Below are 22,838 nucleotides of genomic sequence, written 5' to 3' on the forward strand. Positions count from 1 at the left end.
TTCTTCCCTTGGGGATCCTTTGCAGTGATTCATTCCTCTCCCCTACCTCGTTTACCTCCCCCCTAGGCCTGAGATAACACACAGAGAATGCCACTGCTTTTGTTGTAGTTCAAGTTCCCATCAAGTGCCCTAACTGACAGTCCAAGTTCCAGGAATCCAAAGGCTTATTCAGGGGCCAGGGAGACACTCTGGTGGCCACAGGTGCCATCTGTCCTGTACCTTGGGGTGATCTTTGTTTGACTGTCAGCATGCTTAGGGGCAGTTGTCCCTCCACCCATTTTGTCATAACTGGAGAATTTTTGTCTGGATTCATTACCCAGGATGTGCTAGCCAGACCTCACCAGGCCTGGAGTTAAAGCCATTCTGTGTTTATGTCAGGGCAAAATCCTTCTGTGATTTTAACAGTGTTTGAGACAGGCAAATGTGATATCCTTACAGAGGTTCAGAAGTTTTTGGGAATTATTTGCCCCTCATCTGCACTCATCAGCAGAGACAACAAACACTGCAGTGTAAGGGGGAAGGGACACAGAGCAGCCCTGCTCAGTTCTGAAACAGGAACAGAAATGTGTGACAGATGGAGCAATTGTAGGTGTGAAGTATATTTAAAGTTTGCATTTATTTATTTCTTCATTTTTCTCTACTGTAACTTTGTTGCCAGTAAATAATCAAGAACTTAGCCCTTTGCTTTACTATTTTTTATCTGAATGGATATCTAATGTTCAAAGTGACTGCAATGACTAAAAGAAAAAAAGGATGGTGTGTTTGCACTCCCATGGAGATAAGATATCTAAGAAAAGAAGCCTTCCAGAGAGCTAGGAGCCAAGGCAACTTTGGGACTTCCAGGAGCTGGCTTGTTTCCAACCACATTCCCTTTGTGAGCTGACGTGAAATAGCAGGATGGAAGAAGAAATGTCCCCGGGGTGTATTATCCTGATCTCCGTTGCAGGTGGTGAAAAAGACAAGACAGGTTTTCAAGAAATTCCATACCATTGCTGAGTGTTATTACCATCTCCTAGTATTTCTGTGAGTGAGAGGCATCCTGTCCTTATAATTTCTTAGGCTATATGTCACCTTTTCAAATCTTTTTGACTTCACATCAACAAGCTCATTAACAATTCAGTGGCAAGCCTGAGTAATTTCAGGACTGGTTATTGTCAAGTTAAGAATGAAATGGCCAGCAAGCAATGACTATACATCTCAAGCTAGTGCTGCCAGATGCTCCTTTCCCTCAGTCCCCCTTGCTTTGGACAAGACTGCAGAAGCTTGTCCCACCTCTGTATTCCCATCTGTTTTCTCATCCTCTATGAGAAGCTGATCAGTGCCATGGGATGGGATGGCTCTGGGCCCTCCTCTATGCAGCAGCAAAAAATCAGTATGTTGTGTTCTCCACAGTAATTCAGGAGAATGCAGTGTAAAGGCTGTGATTTATTAATAATGTATTTATGAGATACTGAGATAGAAAGCCTTTAAAACTATCAGGGAAAGAAAAAGACAACCACATGGGCAGTTGCTTTAAAAGCAGTAAGAATTCACCCTGTTAAACATGGAGCATCTACAATTTGCTCCCTTCCCTACAAGCTCAGGACAACCAGTATTTTGCAGAATCAAGTTCTCAAAGACTAGGTTGCCCCTGTTAGGTCAGGAAACTCAGCTCCTAGGCACAGCAGAACCTTGTTGCACAAGGACAAGGACTGACTTATGTGGAGATAAAGAGGTTTTTTCAAATTGGTTTTATGTGTGAGTAGGAACTCCAAGACCTTTGACCCTTGAAGACCTCAGCAAACTAGGCTTCTGCTGCAAGGTGCAAGTCTATAATCATAACTTTTCCTTTCCCTAAGAACCTAGTGACAGGTACCTATAGAAATAAGGGGGGAAATCTGCTGTAATTTAGGAAGTGAATAGCTCAAACAATCCTCCCTGTAGGGAGAGGGGATAAGAGCATGAACAAACTTACAATAAGTGTTAGTTTAGTGTTAGTAAACAGAGTACAGTCAACATACTTCTGGTATTACATCCTGGCTCCAGGAAGTAGGCTAGGGTATGGTGCAGTAGGATCACTTTCAGTTGAGAAAATAGATGACTTCTCTTCCAAAGTCTTAACATGAACTGAAACTTGGGAGAGTCTATTAGAAAGCTCATTCAAGTTCGAAAAATATAGGATGAGTAATTTGTCTCAAATACACATACCTGAAAGATCTTCAAGTTCACAGATAAATCTAAGATCATGTCCATTCAAGAATATTAATTACACAGCACATCTAAGAGCTGTATTATAAAACTGTTTTTCAAATTATGAGAATCTTAGGTCTAATATTAAAGATTAAATTGACAGTTTCAGATCTGAAAGATAGTAATGAGGTTTAAATAAGAATACCAATATAATATTGTGTTTTTAATTAGAGAGAAGAGTTAGTTTTAAAAACTGATTAACCCTTGTTAAATGAACTGTCAAATTAACGAATAAAATTTAAAAACTTACCATAACTTTGATATTTTTGTTTTTAATGTTTTTTTCGGTGACTAAACCAATTCTTTATACTTTGTCTTATCCATCTGGACCCCTGCTGGGAATGTCATTAATGTTTCAGCCCCTGCTGAGTGGCAATAGTGCTACTTGCTGAACAGAGATAATTGAAACAAGGACAGGTATTTCTGAAAGCATTTCCAGAATTCCTTAGAGACAGACATATAAATCTGGTAAATATTATTTAGCTTCTTGCAGAAACTGTTGCAGTAGGAGGGCAGATACCGGCACTGCTGCTGATTTGCTTCTCAAGTGCAACACTATATTTTGGTCTGGTTTCTACTAGGTTTGCAAGGCTTAGACAAAGACCAAAACTTCTTTGAAAGACACTCAAAAACCTGGAAAAGGAAAGCAATTCAATATTTTTAAAAAGTATTTTACTTATTCAGCTGCTCCATCTTTCTGAAGAAAATGTCCTTGGCCCCAGCAATGTCTACAAGCTCTCTGGTGTAACCATCTCCTGGCCAGCATCTCTGGAAGTCATAACTCCATAGCTGGTGTCTGAAAGAGTGGTTTGGGAGAACAAACACAAAGCCAGTTAACAGAGCAGCCAGCAGGGCTATGCTCACCATCTGTTTGCATTGCAAGGTGAGCACACACCTCACCTCATCGTGGCCAGCAAACACCAGCTGCTCTAGGTGTGCTGCAGTGTGACTTCAGAGCATGTGGGGTGCTTTGGGTAACTGGCAGGCACACAATCTTCTGCTGTGGCAAATGTGGGACATGCCCCCATGTCCAAAAGAAGTTAGTTAGTTCTCATGAGTAAGAGCATGAGTACTGCTTATCACAGCGGTCCTGTGCGCCTGTCAGTGCCACAAAGGTAATATGAAGATGTTGAAAATAGTGCAAATGGAAGAGACATCTATGGAGATGAGAAGATCAAGTGTCTACTTAGATAGTCAGCACTTGCCATATTCACAATGATCTGAACAATCAGGGAAAGCAAGTGGAAGAGCCATGGAGACTGAAGGAAGTCCCTACACACACTGCAGTGTATATCCCTCCTCTTGGGAGACTGCCCCTGAGAACACCTGATGCACCCAGCTGTGGCCACCAGGCATTTTTTTCAGGCCCTTCTCAACAGGAAGGCCTTTCTGAGGGATGCAGGTATACCAATACATGCAAACAAGTTTCCATCTGTAGAGCCTTAGGTCCACCTTGTTTATCAGGGCCTGTATTCCCATTTTGTGGATATACAGCAGCATCCTCACTGTGTGAATCATTATAAGCTGCAAACTACTTGCAAAGTTTGGGCACATGTACTCCAACCATGCAGTACAGCAAAGACAAATAACTTTTAACTGGCTAAGTAGACATTGGTTAAAGGAGTGAGAAACTCTGTAGTACCACACGCTGCGGCTGGGGACTGGTGCTGCCTGCCTGTCTCGTGGCAGCACTGGTGAGATGTTTGCTCAGAAAGGCCCAGCAGAAAGGATGCTATTTTACACTGCAGGTGGTTTCCAAATTATTAACTCCAACACTGGAAACAGCTCCAGCACAGCAGCACAGAGCTATGAAGCTGGTTTGTCCTGTTTCACAGCAGCTTCCTGCATAAACAAGCTCTTTCTTTCACACATCTTTTTACTCTTTCCAAATCCCATCACACTGCAATGCAAAGGAGGCTGAGTTCAGGATATTTGTTTTTTAGCAAAACTGTCCTCACTTCTCTGTGTCCTCACCTATCCCAGCTGGGTGTAGTGACAGCATCTGAAATGTGATAAGATATCAGAGACATGAAATAGATCAACACTTAGCCTGCTTGGAGGGGGCGGACGAGGGGGTGGTTTATCTCTTCCCTGACATCACGTTGCTGTGTGAAGTGAGATTTCTCCCTACAGCCTCGGACCATTTGAGGCTGGGGCACCCCATTGAGGGCTCTGGCTGGGCACCTTCAGCCCTCTGAAAGCCAGAGGGGCATGAAGGCAGAGACTGACAGCTGCTCCCAAAACTATCCGCTCCTTCTGCCAGCAGCTTGAATGGCCACCACTCTTCCCAGGGAAGTGACTCAACCTATAAGCCTGGTGCAGGGTCAAGCAACTGGAAGGGTGTCAAGGAGAGAAACGTCTTCAGAAATGGAGATGAATGGATGGTGGATCCTTTAAATTTAATTCTGCGTCTTGGAGACGTCAAAGAATCACAACTCTTAACTTCTCTAAAGAAGCAATGTGCAGCCCTTGGAAAACACAAAGCTACAGAAATGCTTCACTGAAATTCCCTTGGATTTAACCCAAAGCTGACATTACTCTGACTAATTCCACGTCTTTCTCCCTTTCATACCCTGAAATACAACTAATTTTAGCAAGAATATAAAGCTCTTTAGACTCATCATGGCACTCTGAATATTTTTTAACATTTATTCCACTTACACACTGTGTCAGTCCCAAGGAAAAGCACAGCTCTGCAGACCTAAATATGATATGACATGATCTGCTCCTGGGTTTCCACGTAGTACATCTGTACCCCACTGCTGACCCACAGTATTCGTGGATTCCATCAACTCGGCAGCCTGATGTTCATTTTGAAACCTGAATGTGAGTTAAGCTCACTTAACAGACACAGAAATCAGGATCAATTTCTTGGCAATATAGAGGACACCTGCGTTTTCACAGTGAATTACTTTGGAATTCTTATCCCATCATGGTAATCACATTTTAAAAGAATCACCTTGCTATCAAAGCAGCTTTAGCAACTGTACAGAGCTAAGTAAAAGTGTAGTTACCTATTGTGTGGCTGGCTGGAAAGAGACAGTCACATTTTGCTCAAATAGATGTGCACTATTTCCACTCATCTGCACTTTTCTTTGGTTGCATTAGGGAAAATCAAACCTGAGAAGTGTCCAAAAGCAAAAAAATCCACTAAAAAAGGAAAAAATAAACCCACCCCCCAAACATGGGCTTTCTGGTTTGAATTCCCAGGCACCATTTTAAAATTAAACACTTTAAATAGTTAACAGTATATTATATATTTTCAGTCCTGTATAGGTACACCTGTGATGTTTTCCCTAGGCAAAAAAATAAAAGGTTAGAACATCTCTACTATGACATTAAAAAAAAAATTACACAGTATTTCACCATCCCTGTTGATAGGTCACAAAATAATGAAAATTATCAAAACTAAGGACAAATGAAAGTACCAAATAGAGGAAAAAACCCAAACAACATACTTCTGGGCTTTGAAATTAAAAATTTAGAATTTTTGAAATGTGGCATTTTGGAAATCCTGGATTTTGTTCCAAGGCCAAATTAAAAATTTATTTCAATATGTACAGATTTTGAAAGTTGACACCAAGGTGATTTCCCTGAAAGCAGTAGCTTCTACCACGACAGTGTGAACTGATGTGAGATTCTCAGACAGGCTTTATAAGCCAATAGGAGAAAGGGATGTTTTAATAAAGATGACTTCTCCAACTTAAAGAGAAATCTTGAGACTTTTTGAGCAGACTTCAGACACAGACAACAAAGGTGGGGGAATCCATATTCCTTTTCAGTGACATCATTTGCACTTGTCTTGCAAACTAGGCTGAAATAATTTCACATTTTATGAGAGGCATTGCCCACACAGGGAAGCCAAAAGAACCCTTATTATCTACAGGCAAAATTATGAGAGAGCAGAAATAAAGGGAACAGACTAGAGATTTCTGTAGCATCCCTGGAGGAAGTGGATCTGAGGGCATCAAAGAGCATGGGGAACTTTGTAAAATACATTTGAATAATGCCTTTGAAATAGGAAGAATGGGAAGACATGAGAAGTGATACTGGAACTGCTAATTTACATCTCTCCACTCACTGTCTGTGCAGGCAGCACACCAGTGCCCTGAAACTTCCAAGCCTTAGTGCCTGTCACCCAATTCTGAGCAGGCACCAGAACAGTACCCTGGCACTGATGGCTCACAACAGGGAGCAGCAGCTCTGTCACTCTCCAAACTGGGCCAGGAACTGGCTGATTTCCCCTACTGCTGCTCTGTGGCTGTGAGTGCCCCAGGTCAGGTGGGACATGCCTTCAGGTCTCATCCTCAAGGAGCACCAGAGCGTGTAAGTTGATGGATCTGAATGAAAAGAGAAGAAAGTGAAAACACTGGCATTTTCTATTTACCAGCCATATCCAGTGAATCCATTCCCTTCCAATGCAGGAAGGTTCACCTTATTCATTTCAACCTTTTATCTTTTGTTTTCTGTGCTGCGATTTTCTCTGAACTGTTCCCCCAGACTTGACTTCAAGATTTGAAAAACACCTGATGGAACCTGACCAGAGTAAACCTTGCTCAGCTATAAGTCTCACAGAGAGATTTCACAAGGTGACTCTCCCCTCACATATAAAAACAGCAGGAAACTTAATTTTCTTTTCCTTTTTTAATTTTTTTTTTTTAATAAGCCAGTTTAGGAAGGCAAAGCAATTCACCAACAGGCCTGATGAGAGTCTGGGACATGGTAAGGGAAGAATGAAAGCTCTTTCTTTGAGACAGGAAAGGACAAAAGAGGTCCTATATTTTTTGCCACATCCAAATCTTTGTTCAGGTGTCCAGTCAAACCTCACCCCTAAGAGCAGCATCAGAGTAAAGACTGCAGGCATTCTTTGCATCCTCACTTCTGTTTAGATATTACCACAAAGAAAGGGCCTCATGCAGCTTTGTCATCTGGGGTCAGATTCATCAGGGGTAGGGTGGAAGTATGAAGTTACCTGTGGAGCAGGCACCCTGTGAGCCCTGAAAGCCCTGATCCAGCTGGCTGATCCAGCTCCACTCATTCTTGCCATCCTTCCTAACATATAGCTTGGGAATTAAGCTGCCCTTAGCATGAAGTTAATGATAAAATTGCATCTGTTTACAGACAAGCAAAGGCAGCCATAATCTGGTCTGCATGGATAAGTTGTTTGGAGGGAGAAACAGAAAGCCCTAAACCACAGAAAACAAAAAATTGAAACTAAGCATGGTACAAAGTTGTTTTGGTTTAGATCAAATGACACATACACAATTTTTGAACCACACAATTTATGTCCTTTCCTAGTGATTAATATTTAAAAAGATTGTTTGGCACTGGACACTCAGTACATGTCTTGCAAGGACTTGGCACAGAGAAGAGGTAAGTAATCAGAAATGTGCCAAAAACTTGTCAAGGAAAAACTTACACTCAATACTAATCAAGCTCAACTCTGTGCCAGTCCTCCCATCCATCCTTCATAGGAGAAAGTCTTGCAGCATGAGCCTGCCCATGCTGCTTCAGAGGCAACCAACATCAGCTGACAAAAATGAAAGTTTGGGAGGCTGAAAACAGAGAAAAAAATAAAACTCACCTTCTGCTTTACGGCAAGGATCCCTGCTGGTGGGCACAGAGTCCTGCCTGTTCTGCTCAGGGGACTTCCAAGAGTAAAAGACTTAATTTGCATGTCTGCAGCACTAAGAAATAAATTTCATCATGCCCCTCATCCAGCATGTTTTGGTCCCCAGTGCTATTACCGTGGCAGCTTCACAGCAGCCACCATATTTTTCTGCTGTGAAAAAATTCATGCTGGAGGCTGTATCAGAGACACCAAACTCATTAAGAGCTGTCCCTGTGTGGATGAGAGATGGAGTTGCAGAACAAGGTCATGTCTTTGCTTGGCACTTCTGGCATTTGGTGTGCTGAAGGGCTCCCACAGGATACAGCCCATGCCCAGCATGCCCTGTGGGGCAGGGACAGCCAGGTGGGGTTGGTCTGGAGTGGGGCAGGGACACACAGGTGAGGTTTGGCTGGTGTGGGGCAGGGACAGGTGTGGGTCTCAGATTCAGTCAAAAAGAGAAACGGGACTTTCTAGCCAGGCAGAAGCCTGGGAAAGAGTTGGAAAAGAATGTAAATAATTCTTTATCTCTCTTGTTTTTCACATTGTTTATAGTTAAGTTCTATCACTGTGCGTCAAGCACTTTACACCAATGCAGTGGATTGTTTTCACTTCAGGAGCAATGGAGCTGGTCCTCATGAAGCTCTGTATAAAAGAGCGGTGTATTTTGAATAAACCGGAGTTTTACTCTCACGGCCTTCTGAGTCAAGGCTCTTCATTCCCGTCCTGCCTCGACAGCGACAGACAGGCAGTTTTGTCTGGCACGCTGGGGCAAGTTGCTGTGCTCAGGCTGCATTTCCGACTCTTTTTCGAGGAACACCAGAGGACAGCCACAGACAGCACCCCCCGAAGCCAGCAGGGAGGCGAGTACTGGCACACCCCTCCTCCTGCCCTGTGCTTCTGAACGATGCTCCTCACCTCCCATTGCCTAATGATAGGCAATATTTGCTGCTCTCTCCCACCTTCCCTCACAGGGTCTGAGGTTTCCAATATTAGTGAGCACAACTCATCAAAGCCCTGCAAAACCCAGAGTGCTCATCTTGCAGGAGGAAAATTGAGAGGTTCATTACCATGCGGGGGGGTGGAGGTCCTTGTTGGAGCCACCAGTATTGTTAGCACTCCTGTTGTTAATTTACTTGGCAAAAACCTTCTTTGAATTACTTCCATCCACTAGTTTAAGAAGGGAGGGCTATTCATACCACTTTTTTGCACCTGAATTAGAAAATGCATCCATTAAAGTATCTAAATTAAGTACGTGCTTTGAAATACCTCTTGAATAATATTTCTATCTCCAGTGACTATAGGGCGACCCCAGAGACACAAATTTCTGTCTGGATATAGGTAGTTATAGTTAGCTGGTGTGTACCCCTGTTTCCTGTACAGTTTACATACCCTGATATTTTTAGGCTTAAAAATAGGATGCATCAAAAATCTTCTGAGAATCTAAACCAATTTACAACTGTCTATGCACAGAAAGTTTCACCAACGTCAAAATGTTTTTTAATATCACTGTACCCTCACAGGGTACACATGTTTAAACAACTGCAGAGTCAGAACTGCATTTGACTAGGAATCTGAACCAAATCCTCTCTTAAATGTTTGCATTTTAAGAATTAAATATATTTAACACTACATAAAGATAAGAGCTTAAAATAATTCAAAATTATTTTTAAAAACACAGTCAAAAGAAGAAAGCAGCAGTTGTGTTCTCCCAAAGACATGAAATCTCCTACCTGCCACAGGTAAAGAGTATTCCAGAGCTACACACATCACTGTTTATAATATCAAGGATGCTGCATGAAAAGTGAATGTTAAGGAAGCCAGGGCTACACAGCACCTGTGCCACTGAAACACAGGAGAAAAGATGGGCACAACTTGCATCACACTGGCAAACAGCATTAGGAAAAGGAAATTAATCTCCCAGCTTCCAAAGCACAATGCAAATATTACAAAAGAAAATATATATATATTATGAGGGCAGTAATTTTCTTTTTTTTTTTTTCAATCTCTTTTCTTTCACTCTCTAATCAACATTTTGAAATTATAAAAAAATAGCACTTACACATCTTTTCTACAGTGTTCATTTCCTGGAAGGGAAAGACGATCAGCAAACATGATCCCCACAGTGCCAAACATGAGTCCAAAGTCAATTATTTTCCCAAACTTACTTAAGCCAGTCCCTTGTCCCCTCAGTGAGAGATAACACACCAGTGTACAACCTTTAGGCACCTAAGGGAATGGGGAAGAGGGGGAGAGGTAGGACAGGAAAAGGCCAATGCAGTGGAGACACATGCACTTTTTGCTTTAGCTAATAGTTCAGAAGCAGCTCAGAAACAATAGGGATCTTCTGGCTCTAATATGCAGCTTTAAAAATATTAAGATTGGGGAAAAAAAACTCTGATGGAGCAGCTAACATTTAAATATGGCTGTTGTTTGGGGACATTAGCAGGAAAAGGAAATGTAGCCACTGCTGTTGGCACATTTGATTTTCTCTCTCCTCCATCTCTCAGCAAGGGTTCACACACATCCTCAGAAATCCTGCACACCAGAGTGACCCATGCTGCTTCTTCCTCTTGCTGAAGTTGGCAGTAGGGAAACACCACTGTGCTTCAGAAAGCATTTCAGGAGCCCTCGTTCCCAGGACTGGCAGGGGTCAGACCAGATTGTGGAGCTCCAGCGATGCTCTTTTCTTTCTCTGCCTGATGGATGCAGAAATCGTGGCCAAGCTGCTACAACAAAAGGAGCCCTGGGTCCCAGCTTGTAATGCTGTACTTCTTGGTCCCTCCTTTTGCTACAGCAAGGAAATTTTGCAGGACACAACATCATACTGAAAACTGTTCCCTTCCTCATTGCTAGATAAATAAGCCAGTGTATAGCCATGAGGAAACGGTCCTCTTGTGGTGGTGGCTTCAGGTGTAAACTGTGACCTCAGAAAAAGAAAAGACAGAGCAGTACAGAGTTAAAAAATTTTTCATTACATCTTTAATTTCAGTGTAACTTTCAGCCTATTATCTGAACAATAACTTTTATCAGTTTTAGATTGTCACTGCTTTTTCCCCCTAAAATAAAAATCTTTGCAAATTATTGCTGTTGTTATATTAATCACACTTTCTACATCAGGACCTATGGCATCGAGGATTAATGAGCAGATAACCAAGCATTAATATAGATAAATGAGATCTACCTACCTCTACTTCAAGCACTTACCCCCACATGCTCCACATTGGAGCAAACAGATCAGATAATGTATATTTCTGTGCATCCCTAGGGCACCAACCTAAAAGCCAACCCTCCCTAGTACCCCAGGACCCCAGGGAATCTACAGTCCAGATGGTTCAGACAGAAAGAGGAGAGTGAAAGTGGTGAGTGACACGTGTGGAAGGTGCAGGAAGGGAAAGGTGCATCAGTTGGGAGAATGAGATGATTGAGGAGAGGACTGAAAATATTAAAACAAAAAGGCTCAGATAGGGACAGCATGAAGTGTAGGCAGCTGGAAGGGCAGTGAAGATAGGTGACACAGCTTCTTACACAGGGAGAGCCAACACATCTGCACAGGGCAGAGGCAGCCCAGCCACAGCTGCACAACCTCCTTTGGCTCATCTCTCTTCCCTGGCCCAGCAGCCTCCAGGGCTGCCCCCAGCAGCTGGGCACCCAGGGACTCTGGTGGCACTGTGCCAGCACAGTGACACTCCAGAGAGTGTCTTGCCCTTAGCTCCTGGATCTCAGGGCTAAAAGAGGCATTTGGAGCAGCTCTGCTCAGCCCACTCTTGAGAGGCAGCACCAAGGGTCACCCAGCTATCCCTCCACAGACCCAACCAACCCTTCACTGATTTGCATTCAGAGGGGCACTCAGACTGGCTATGAAGATATCAAAAGATGGCAAATCCATCATTCCTTTCATTCATTGATTCTTCTAGTTAATCCTCTTTACTGAGAAAAAAAAAAATTGGCTTCACATCTGAGTCCCATATAATCTGTCACCCTCAAAATATGATACAGTCCTGGAAGCTAAACAGATAGTTCTGTATAAGTCTCAAAAAAAAATATATTCTCTTGGACAGTGTTTGGACATCTGGCCAACCAGCTGCATCTGGATGAAAGTATTAATTTAAACTATATGGGCTTTTATTTTGTTTAATCAACTCTTCTGTCAACATTGTGCACCTGTATTATGTACCTCACATTCAGAACAGTGCTGTTTCATCATAGAACTTTGCAGGGTGAGCAGGAGGAGCCAGAACTGCCCAGGAAAAAATGTGTCTTAACACACAAACTGGCAAGAGCTTTCATTCAAGTATGTGCTTTGTAGGAATTCCAAAAAAAAAAAAAAAAAAAAAAAAAAAAAGAAAGCTGTGGCTTTTTTCATGTAGGCTCAAAGATATAATTTTCTGCCCGGTTGCCTTGTTTCATGGAATGTCAAGTAAATCTGCCCATTTAGTAGACATAGTCTGGCAATAAAACCCAGTATATTAATAGAAAAGGATTCCTTATTTTGCTTTAAAGTATCATAAATCAAATTTTTCCTTGCACACAGACTTGTGCAAAAAAAACTTGTGGAGTGTGAGCCAGCAGGAATTTCAAGGAAATAACTGTGTTTTAAAAAGTCATCCACAGCATCTGAACATGACAGCAATGAAAACTTATGCAAAAATAACTGCTCACAGAGAGAAAAATGCACCTGGTGTTAACAGTCCAGTAAAGATACCTTAGAGTATCAAAGGTTAATGGGGGTTCTAAAAACAATAATGTTTAATCTTCAATTATTTTAAGAATAACCATATACTTAATGCTTTGCTAAGACTCCTTGGGCTTTGCTTTTTAGCAGCCTTGGGATTCCAGCAAGAGCAGTTCACCACTTGGTATAAGTAGATAGTAGTTTAATAAGATCATAGGACAGCTATTTTTTTCCATAATTATCTGACAGGTTTTTATCCACTTCCAATCAAAACCTTCTTCCCACTGAAACATTTAATTTCCTAAGTTAAACTTTAGAATTCCCTTGCAGCCATCAGGCTTGGGATCTTTCTTAATATCTTCTTAATATCTTGATATTAAGAAAGATCCCAAGCAGTTACCAAAAAAAAAAAAAAAAAATCAGTTTTAAAAAAAAGCATTCTCTGGCAACACTTTAACCTTTTAGAAGAGTTTTCTTCTCTTCCCGGTGCCAAAGGGAGGTTTGGAATTAAGCTAGCAGCAAACCATTCCATAAGGAAGATGAGAGACCAGATATGAACTGCTAACCAGAGCATGCAGAATATATATGCAGCTAGGAAAAAAAAAAAAAAAAAGTGCAATGTACATGTTTTTCAAATGCATTTCATTGGAGGGAGTTTATAAGAAGAATTAATAGCCAGAACTATTGATAGTCAGAACTCCAATCTTATCTCTCTAAAGGGCAGTGAGTCTTTTGAAAAAAGAAATGCTTTCAGCTCAATTGTGGAGTTAAGTAAATAACTATATTTTTGACCAGGCAGAAGAGCAAAGATTTGCAAGAATTTGAATTGCATTTGAAATTATCAGTGATTTTAAATTAAGATGTCTCTAGAAATAATGCTGGGTATTATCTTTCACATAGAACTGAAAGTGAAATTGGCTTCTCAACACAGAAGGTCCTCTCCACAGTACAATATATTGTATTAATCCATTAGCAGAAATGTCAAGCTCAACTGATAATTATCAGCTGGCTTTGTAAAACCACCAGCCATTCCTCATTAAATTTATGTAAGAGACCTAACTGGAGAGGTCCATTCTGAGATATCTGATGATTTTTTACTTAATGTAACAACCTTCTTGCAGCACAAGACTGACTTTGCTGTAAAATGGACCTTGACTTTCAGGCTCCAGAGTTTCACATCAGGCAGAGAGGGTTTCAGAGCATCCTGCCAGTATGAGCAAAACTGCACTACACCTGACCAGGAAAGAAGGATGCACCACAAGTTCACTGCTGCCATGGAAAATCTAGGCTGGAAGATGTGTCTGTAAGCCAGGCAGAGGGATGTGAGAGCTGGGGCTTGTAGGTGACAGGGAAGCAGTGGTGCTTGGTGTCCCTATGGGTAAGAGAAACCAGTAACAGGTCTCCTGGCACACCCACAGGCCCTGTCCACAGCAGCAGCACCCAGAGCAGCCCAGATGGGTCACTCTTGTCTTCTTTTTGCCACGGCAGAGTCTGCATCTGCATGACTGGGTTCAGAGCACCTGAGGGAAGTTCCTGCTCTGCTGAACACAGTGCTGGATTTCCCAACTGTTCCAGCAGTGCTGGGCTTTAGAAAAAGGGCTGTACAAAACAACATTGGCTTGCTGGTGAGAGAGAAAGCAAGAGTTATTTTTTAAATCAAATGTCATCAAGATAAAATTTTGCCAGTTCTGCTAAAAAAAAAAACAAACAAACAAAAAAAAACCACCAAAACAGAAATTCTGTTTTAATTTAGACAATCCTAATACTTAATTTACCATAAAGACTATGGAGATACTCAGACAAATTCTGGGGGTTTGCACATTAGGGTGACACTATTTATGGCACAGTCTCAGTGCCATAATTCTCAAGGAGGGAGAAGCATAAAGACTTAATCTGCTCCCCCTGGAAAGCCCTGTTGAGGCAGGACTGGGCTCTCTGTAGCAGCATGTATAATGGATGAGACTTTCAGGAGGTGGGTGTTCAGGTGCCAAAAACTGATGCTCACAGAACCGTTAGTCACTTCTGAAAAGCCTTTGGCAGGATCCCTAACTACATGGAACCAATCCATAGCTATACAGCTCACAAGTGGGATGCTACAGACTTAATGGTCTGTTCTCAAGCAGATATATGGTTTGTTTTTGTTGAGTTATTGAGTTTGTTGATGGCTTCTTGGAGCAGAATGGGATTGAATGAAAAAGGGAAGGTGATTCACAGAAAAATGGCTCAGCTGACCAAAATACACCTTCTCTACTCACTGGCTGTCACTGTCAGCTCCAACTATAGACAGCTTGGAAAGATTTTTTCCTTCCTTTCTTTTTATCTCTCACCACACAACAACATGAGTGTGTGTCCTTCAGAATGACTGATGAAGGCCTGAAAGCATTTTAGGAGCAATAGGGTAAGAAGAGAGGATGAGGAATAAGCCTGGTCCTAGTTCTGCCAGAGCAGTTCAGGGTGAGAATTATGTGGATACATCACACCAGAAGGGAAGAGGTGGCAGCACCAAGCCTTTAACCAGTAGATTCTTTGTCAGCAGAAGACACTGGTCACCAGAATGAAAGGGGTAAGAAACAAATGAGGTTTGAAATGGGCATGACTAATTTCCTCCTCATTCATTGGCAGTTTATTTACTCCCAAGTCAACAACTTAGTAGTTGTAGACAATGCCATCTCCTTTCTTTTATGTGATTACCCAAAAGGATTAAAAAACTGTTGTTTTTACTGCCACTTACTTTTAGAGCCATTCATTAGACTGAGCTTTGCAACAACAAAACAAAAAGAGATGCTAAACGTAACAGGCAGCAGAGAGCTCCTCAAGCACTCAGCATTTCAGCTGCACTAAACAAGACACCCTACAGGCACTCAGGCCAGAGGGACTGTGACAATAACAGGGCCCCAGAATGGAGACACTGCCGTCTGCCATGGCAGAAACCTCCCCGAGCCCAGAGGAGGCCCTGCAGACACGTACAGGGACAGGAGGCAGAAAGACAAGACCTGCACACGGATTTTCCCTCTGTGTGGGAGTAGCAAAGGCTGCAGGGGATGGGCAGAAAGCTGCCCATGAGAGCAGTGAGAGCCTCCCCTGAGCCGGCAGCAATGCCCCACTGCACACTGCCGAGCAAGGCAGAGGAAGCACTTTGAACTTCTGCAGTCAGTCTTTTCCACGGCAGCACCTCTCCCCTTGAGATGACACTGCAGTGCCTTCATCCACCCCTGAGAAGTCCAGGAGTAAATTTTAGTAGCCCATATACCTATATTCTTCAGCTGGGTCTCAATCCATGAAACTCATGTAGCACACACTCGGATTTCTAATCTTCAAACTGTTTAGTGGATCTGAGCAAAACAGAAATCTTGACACGCCACAGAGAGCAGAGGCAAAGAGGCAAGTTGTGAAAATATTTGTGAGGAGGATGTAGGGGGGAATGGTTTTAGACCAGGAGAGAGTAGGCTTAGATTAGATATTAGCAAGAAATTGTTTACTGTGAGGGTAATGTGAGGGTGGTGGGGCACTAGGACAGGTCGCTGAGAGAAGCTGTGGATGCCCAGGAAGTGTTCAAGGCCAAGTTGGATGGGGCTCTGAGAAACCTGGTCTAATGAAAGGTGTCCCTGCCCACAGCAGGGGGTTGGAACAACAACATCTTTAAGCTCCCTTCCAACCCAAACCATTCTGTGATTCTATGATATCCTAAATCCTTGCTTTTTGTTCATCATGGATTTTGCAGTGCCATTTAGGAACCTGCTTACACAAACAAAACATTTTTCTAGATGTGTAGACTAAAACTAAGTTTAGCAACTCTATACATGTGCCCAAACAACACAGCCATTCCATTGCAGCCCACAAAATCTACTGTGTTGGCATGGCTGGTTAGCAGTCAACACAAAAACCAAATCAGCCAAAATCTGACAAAAAACCCCAGCCTGTTGATTTGGTTCCCTCTTACCACAATAAAGGAGATCCAAGGGGATTTTCATGAAACAGCCATGAACAGTGCTCTGACACTAAGACATTATGTTTAAAAACTACAGGAGGGCTCTGGTCAAACATCCCACAGGTCCCTCCTGCCGTACCCCAGGGTGAATTCAGCAGTGACATGATCAGCTCCTGGTCCTCTAATGGCACAGGCCTGTCAGGCTTCACCTACCTTTCATGATTTGTGCATTTGACAGGCGTGTCACCTCTGCAGGGCTCAGATGTAATCTCAGGCACTGACAAGGGAATGAAAACCATTTGGCTTAGGTACCAAATTGCCAGTCAGGAGAACAGGACATTAGTATTTGCCTCTTCCCCAGGCAGCTTTTGACATTTTGCAATTTGCAAGCATTACCAGAGGGCTTTTCACACCTGCCTGGAAACAGAAGTCAGGGCTTCATCATGGCAGGTCGAGTCTAACACTCTCTGTCACAGTGACTTTCAGAGCAAAAGTATCCAGCTCTGCTATATAAAATCAACACTCATAGCCTGTTTGACAAATCAAGAGAAATCAAATGCTCTTTTAAAAGTCCTCTGGAACTCACCAGTACAGCAAGTAATAGGTCAACCTGTCTTTGGGCAACTTATTCCTGGTCTTCAAAATAGAGATAATCCACTATTAAGTTGCACTTGTTGGAAGGATAGATACCTCAGCTGAAAAAAAAAAAAACCAAAACAGAAACCTTAGGCTCAAGTATTTACAAGTAGACTAAGCACCTTAACAATTATAAATCACTGATTTAAATCCCACCGCTATCCAAATGGCATATGTTTAGAGCCCTAACATCAAATTAATTTTATCAGCCTACATCCATGCACCTCATTCCTATTTTCATCAAGACACTTGGCACAGGCCAATGAATAGGAAAGGCCAAGATGCAAGAAGGGAAGGGATGGATAAGCACTGCCTGGCTTGCTCAAAGCACAGCAGCCATTGAGATGAGGGCACAGCAAGCAGCTAAACCTGGAAGCAACTGAGCTGTATAAAGGCATTCAGCAGGGCTGACAGTTTTCTACCTGCACTAAAGCACATGGGTTTATCACCTGATGTTCATTGATCTGTGCAAATTACTTGCCAAATGTAAACTAACTGGGGCATAATTTGCATAATCAGTGACATGAAACTGAGGGTAATATAACACTTGTGAATTTATGCCTCCCAGGAGTCAAAGAAGGGTAATATCAGTGCATAACCCTGTCCACTCTAGGACCTCACCCAGGAAACAGCTCCAATATTGTTTGTTTTCTGCATGACACATATTATGTGCTCATCACAGATGTGGGGTAGCCTGCAGCCATATTCCTCCACCTTGGAACTACTGGGCTGAGGTCAAAACAGCAGTAAAAATGCAGCCTGACATGGCCACACATAGCCCAGGATAAGCACATGCTGGCTGAAGCCTGCAGAGAATCTTTGTTCTTCCAGGCCACTGCTGGCAAAGTGAAGAACAGTGCAAACTCATACACAACAGTGCCACCATCCAGGTCTGTAAGCATGATTCAAGTGTGTTTTAGCTAAAATGTATTAGACAAAATGATCATTTGGCTCTTTTCAACTAAATTCGTGGTAATCAAACTGCAGGAGAGGCTATTGGCCCACCTAAATACCTGCCAGTCAAAAACAAAGGTAACTTGCATCTTTTTGTTGATGGTGTCTGTGTCAGGGAATTTAATTACTTCATAAACTTGAGTGTGAAAAGGATTGATGCTCCCATTTTCACCAATTAATAAAAGTATTGGCCCACATCATACACATTTTTGAAGAACATATTAAGGATCTTAACAATATTTTTCCACTGTCCTGAAAGACTTTAAGAAATCTTTCAGTCCACCAAAACCAGCACTGTGGAAAATGTTTTCTCTTCTGAAATGGAACACAATTATTTTATAAACCATCCACGAGAAGCTATTCTAAGGGAAAAAAAAGGGAAATATTCTTAATTCCCACATAGCAGAGGTGAAAACTGTCTGTCTCCATCTCCGTGGGATTGCCCAGGTCTAAACCCTTGTTCTGAGGAATCCCAGGCCCCGTGTTTTGGGGCTGGGCTCCTCAGCCCCAAAGGAATCATGCAAGCACCTGGAAGTCAGGGGCATTCTGAAAACACCAAGAAGCCAGGAATAGTGTGCAAATCTACTATGTCCAAGTTTACCAGAGCCAAAAACCCAGGAGAAAGAACCTCAAAAACTACTGGAGCTATGAAAAAAAAAAAAAAAAAAAAAAAAAGCCAAAACAAAACAAAACATTCTGAGAAGGTTGAATGGTGGCTTGATCACAATTTATTAGGGGCTGCACCTGCTTACAGCCAGTTTCTCTCACCAGCAGGGGAAAACATCCATTTTAGCAGGCTTTGATGTATAGTTAAACAACACATTGCTATTGTCTAGTGCTTCTGCTGTACGAGAATGGAATTTCATACAAGGCAAGGTTTACCAGGAATGTCTGATAGAATAGAAAGAACCAGATGGATCCCAAATAAGATCAGAAGGTACAGATTGCCTCTTTCAGGTACCACTGTGGAAAGAAGCCTCATGTCTTGAGTGGAAAGACTTCCTAAAAATCTTTCACATTTTTTAAAGAACTATAATTCTTTCTATATTTTTGCAAATAGTTGGCTTTTTCTGGGCAGTAAAACACTTGCTGTTGCCAAGAGATTATATCAATTTCTGTTTGAAATACAAGAAATGAACCATCATAATTTTGTATGCATTTGGGAAAAAAAAACCTTCTTCTGGAAAAAAAACCCCAAAACTCAGACTTTTAACACTTTACCAAACTCGAGGAGAATTCATAGCCAGATTGATGACCAGATCCCTTTGATATCTGATTCAGCAAGTCACAGCCTGAAGTGAGAGCCAGTACTTCCTAGCAGAAACACAAAGCATTTTAGCTATTGAATTTGTCAGGTGTAGTGCTATACAAAGACCAAGGTAATTGGCAGCAGACTGATCACTTGGCTTGAATGCAAAGGCTAGAGCAGACTAATTTTTATAATTAAACATAAAGTGTTGAAAAATTAGATGCCTGGCAATTACAAGCTGGGAGAAAACACACCCTGTTCTACAGTAGCGAAGCCTAAGAAGCATGTGTGTTCATTTGATGATAAAATTTTCACTGTTTCTCCTACATGGTTTTGAAAAGTTTGAAAAGATCATGGGCTTATAAATTATTTCCTCCATCAGACTTTCCAAAATATTTCTGATTTCAGCTTGGTAGCTATGACATTCAACCTGGTCATTAATATTTAGGATTATGCATCCATACACATATATAGAGACACACATATATAACTGTGTATGTGTGTGTACTCACATATACATTTTACACACAGATATATATTTCTAGATGTAAGCATTTCCACTAATAAAGATGTGACCTTTCCCATTACTGAATGCTATTGTGTTTTGGCTACTAATGAGTAGCAGAGCTTAGAAGTTAACATACAGAACAGGCAGGCATTACTTCTGTGTGTTGCTTATTTGTAGATCTTGACATTTCTCTGAAGTCAGCCACTCAAGAAAGCAGCTATGGCCACTTGGAGGGCTTAGAAAAATGAAGGCTGACCTAACGAAATCAAGCGAATTTGTGATGACTCACTGTCTGACACGTCAGTGTACCCATCACAAGATCCACTGGGAAGGAGGCCTTGCCCACCATTTCCTCAACCCCATCCATGAACTGGAATCACAGAGTAATGCTAATCAATACAGAGAGCTAGAGTAGCTTTAGAAGGATATTCAGAAAAATAATTATACATGATGCAACATTTCCAGACACCTTTCAATCCACTTGGCAGCACGATGCTCAAGGAGCACAGAAAGAGCCAACATTCAACCATGCCCTTTAAACAGTTTGCCTGTAGAGACAGTGCATGACTCACAAAGCAGGGTATTCTCAGCTGAGACAGCAGCTTCTGACTCAGCAGCAGGCAGACAAATGTCTGCTAGTAAAGGTGATGAAAAGGTCAGTCTGATAACTTCAAGTGAAGGAGGAGCTGGTAGCAAGTTGAGCTCCCTACCTTGGGCAGCACAGTTTGGCTGCAGAAGCTGCAAGGTGTCCTAGTGCTGCAAATAATCAGGGAAGCAGTAGGTGCATTTTGAGCTGATTTACTAGTTCTCATAACTACACCTTCCAAAAACAAGCTGTTCATTGGACTTAGAGGATGATACATATGTGGCACTGGACCACAGAATGTATCCTACAAGTTCTTCTCAAAGACTGGGAATTCAAAAGCAAAACTGTTCTTGCTGTTTACAGACCTTAAGCAAAATATGTCCCAGGCTAGTTTTCATCCATCCCTTCTCAATAAATTATACTTGCAAGTCAAAGTATGTCTCATCACAAAAGGAAATTAATGAGTCAGATGTTGAATTGATCCCTTGAATCCAGCAGGAAGGGGGCCACCCTGAGCCCCAGTGTCTGCTGCTGTCCCCATGGAAGGACATGTCCCTTGCAGGGACAGCCAGCAGGACACAGCAGTAATTCTCAGACAAAGTCCTGGGGTACCACATGCAGCACTGGCAGTCAGAGAGGACAGAAGTTTCACAGGTAAACATGATGGCTGGCTATTGAGAAAAGTCCCCTTCTCCTGCACTGCCTATAAGCCAGAAATGATGGCAATTGGAAACAAAGACAGTAAAGATGAAGATAAATGTAAAGAAACTGCACTCAAGAAGATGCTTTGTGGTTCTGAGTTCCTCTGAACTTGGTGAGGAGTTCAGAGCATAATAAACACACCTCTAAAAGAAGCAGCTACAAAAACTCATCATCACTTTATGAGCTGTGTTCATGTTCTGCAGTGGCATTTTACTTCTTAATAGCATCTTACATTACCCAAAATAGCACCATAAAGAAGACCCCAAGAAAATATTCGGTGTAAATTTGAGAAAAGTATTACATACAAACTGAGAAGAACTACAGCAGGGATGCCATGAATTATCCAATAGCTAAAGCTTTCCTTTTTTGCCTAGGATATAGATTCACTAAGGAGTGTTGTACTTACCTGACACTGGCGGTGGAAAAAGTTTAGTTTGCCCTTGAAAAGGTGGGGTGAAAACTATCTAGAATGAAAAGACTCAAGCATGAGAGGACTCCCATCCATCAACTCAAATGTGCTTCACTCCTTTAAGTGCAGGTCTGTAAAGAGCAAATGATGGACCATCACAATTTTGGAAACAGAGAAGATTCAGATTTACTCAAATGAGAAGAAGACCAGGTAAGTTCACTGAGAACACAGAAAAGCTGGTGCACAAACTTGTGTGAAGTTTGGTGGGAAAGCCTCTGCTATGCCATGAAGACCAAACTCACTACATGCCTGAAGGATGGTGTGAGGGCATGGTGGGCTGTCTGAAGGTGCAAAGCCTGCCAGAATAGCAGTGGAGGCCTGCTTAAAGTACAGAAAGACAAACTTGGTGCAATCACAGCCCTGCTGCTTTTTGGACATGACTGCTCCTTCCAGCTGTTCCACAAAGTGCCTGGGCAGCACCTCAGAGCACTAATGGGCATGGGCCAAGCCATTCAGAGAATGTGCTGTTGTTTAGGCAGCATGGGCAATCAGAGAGCCAGCTCTCAAGGATGCTGTGTGCTACGCTGCTGCAGATTTTCAACCAATGCAGCCATATTTGCACCATCCCTTGGCTGAGGGGCCACATCCCACTCCTGAATTATGAATGCATGCCTGTGGAGGAAAAGGGGTGTCAGCTTTCTCCTCCTCCTAACTCTTCTCATTTGGGTTTTACCTGTCCTCGCAGAAAGCCACCACTACAGCTGAGGTTGTTTCCCCTCCTCCAGAACTCTTTCCATGATTACCTGCAGAGATCAAGTGTCCTACAGAAAATCTGTGCAGATGCTACGGAGCTATCAGATGGCAGTGATTCCCCAGCTGATTGCAGTATAGTCTTTTTAGTTTCTTGAGTCACTTCACAGTGATTTATGAAGAAGGGAGTTCCCTGCAGAATAGGATATTGTCATTATGCAGCACAATCAGGCACTGTGATGAAATGCTTTTTTTTCAAAAACAGGACTCCCATGAAGCTCTGAGAAGACACAGAGGCTTCTGAGACTGACGGGGCTGGCAGATCTACTCTTGGATTTCTCTCAGTCAGGTATCCTGAGCTCTGTGAATAAATGTGCCAGTGCAGATGACAAACGGACCCTTGTTCACTGCCTCAGTCAGGTATCCTCCCCTGGCCTGCAGAGAACAGGGTTTCCTCAGGCAGTGAGGAGGTCTGTGGTGGAACCTCCCTGCCAGGGCAGAGCTTGAGCTGAGAAGCACCTTCAACCCACCCTGTCACACATCACATAACCAGAGTGAAAGGGGAAGAGGAGAGGAAAAATTTTGCTGCTCAGAAAACTGGTAG

At 42.4% G+C, this 22,838-nt stretch overlaps 1 long non-coding RNA gene across 3 annotated transcripts in view; it reads right to left on the reverse strand.

Moving 5' to 3' along the window:
* Positions 1–7,761: 7,761 nt before the first annotated feature.
* Positions 7,762–22,838, reverse strand: part of LOC140684913 (uncharacterized) — a 46,350-nt gene continuing 31,273 nt past the window's right edge. Inside the window, exons 3-6 of one of the 3 annotated variants that reach the window (XR_012057889.1) lie at positions 21,482–21,615; positions 17,027–17,135; positions 16,654–16,717; positions 7,762–10,764 (exon numbers count right to left, since the gene is read on the reverse strand). This is a non-coding gene — a long non-coding RNA (uncharacterized lncRNA). The remainder of the gene's footprint in view (positions 10,765–16,653; positions 16,718–17,026; positions 17,136–21,481; positions 21,616–22,838) is intronic. The other 2 variants (XR_012057887.1, XR_012057888.1) reach the window with 2 other exon arrangements.

Source organism: Taeniopygia guttata, chromosome 1, assembly GCF_048771995.1.
Source record: "Taeniopygia guttata chromosome 1, bTaeGut7.mat, whole genome shotgun sequence".
In the NCBI taxonomy this organism is placed as follows: Eukaryota; Metazoa; Chordata; class Aves; order Passeriformes; family Estrildidae; genus Taeniopygia; species Taeniopygia guttata.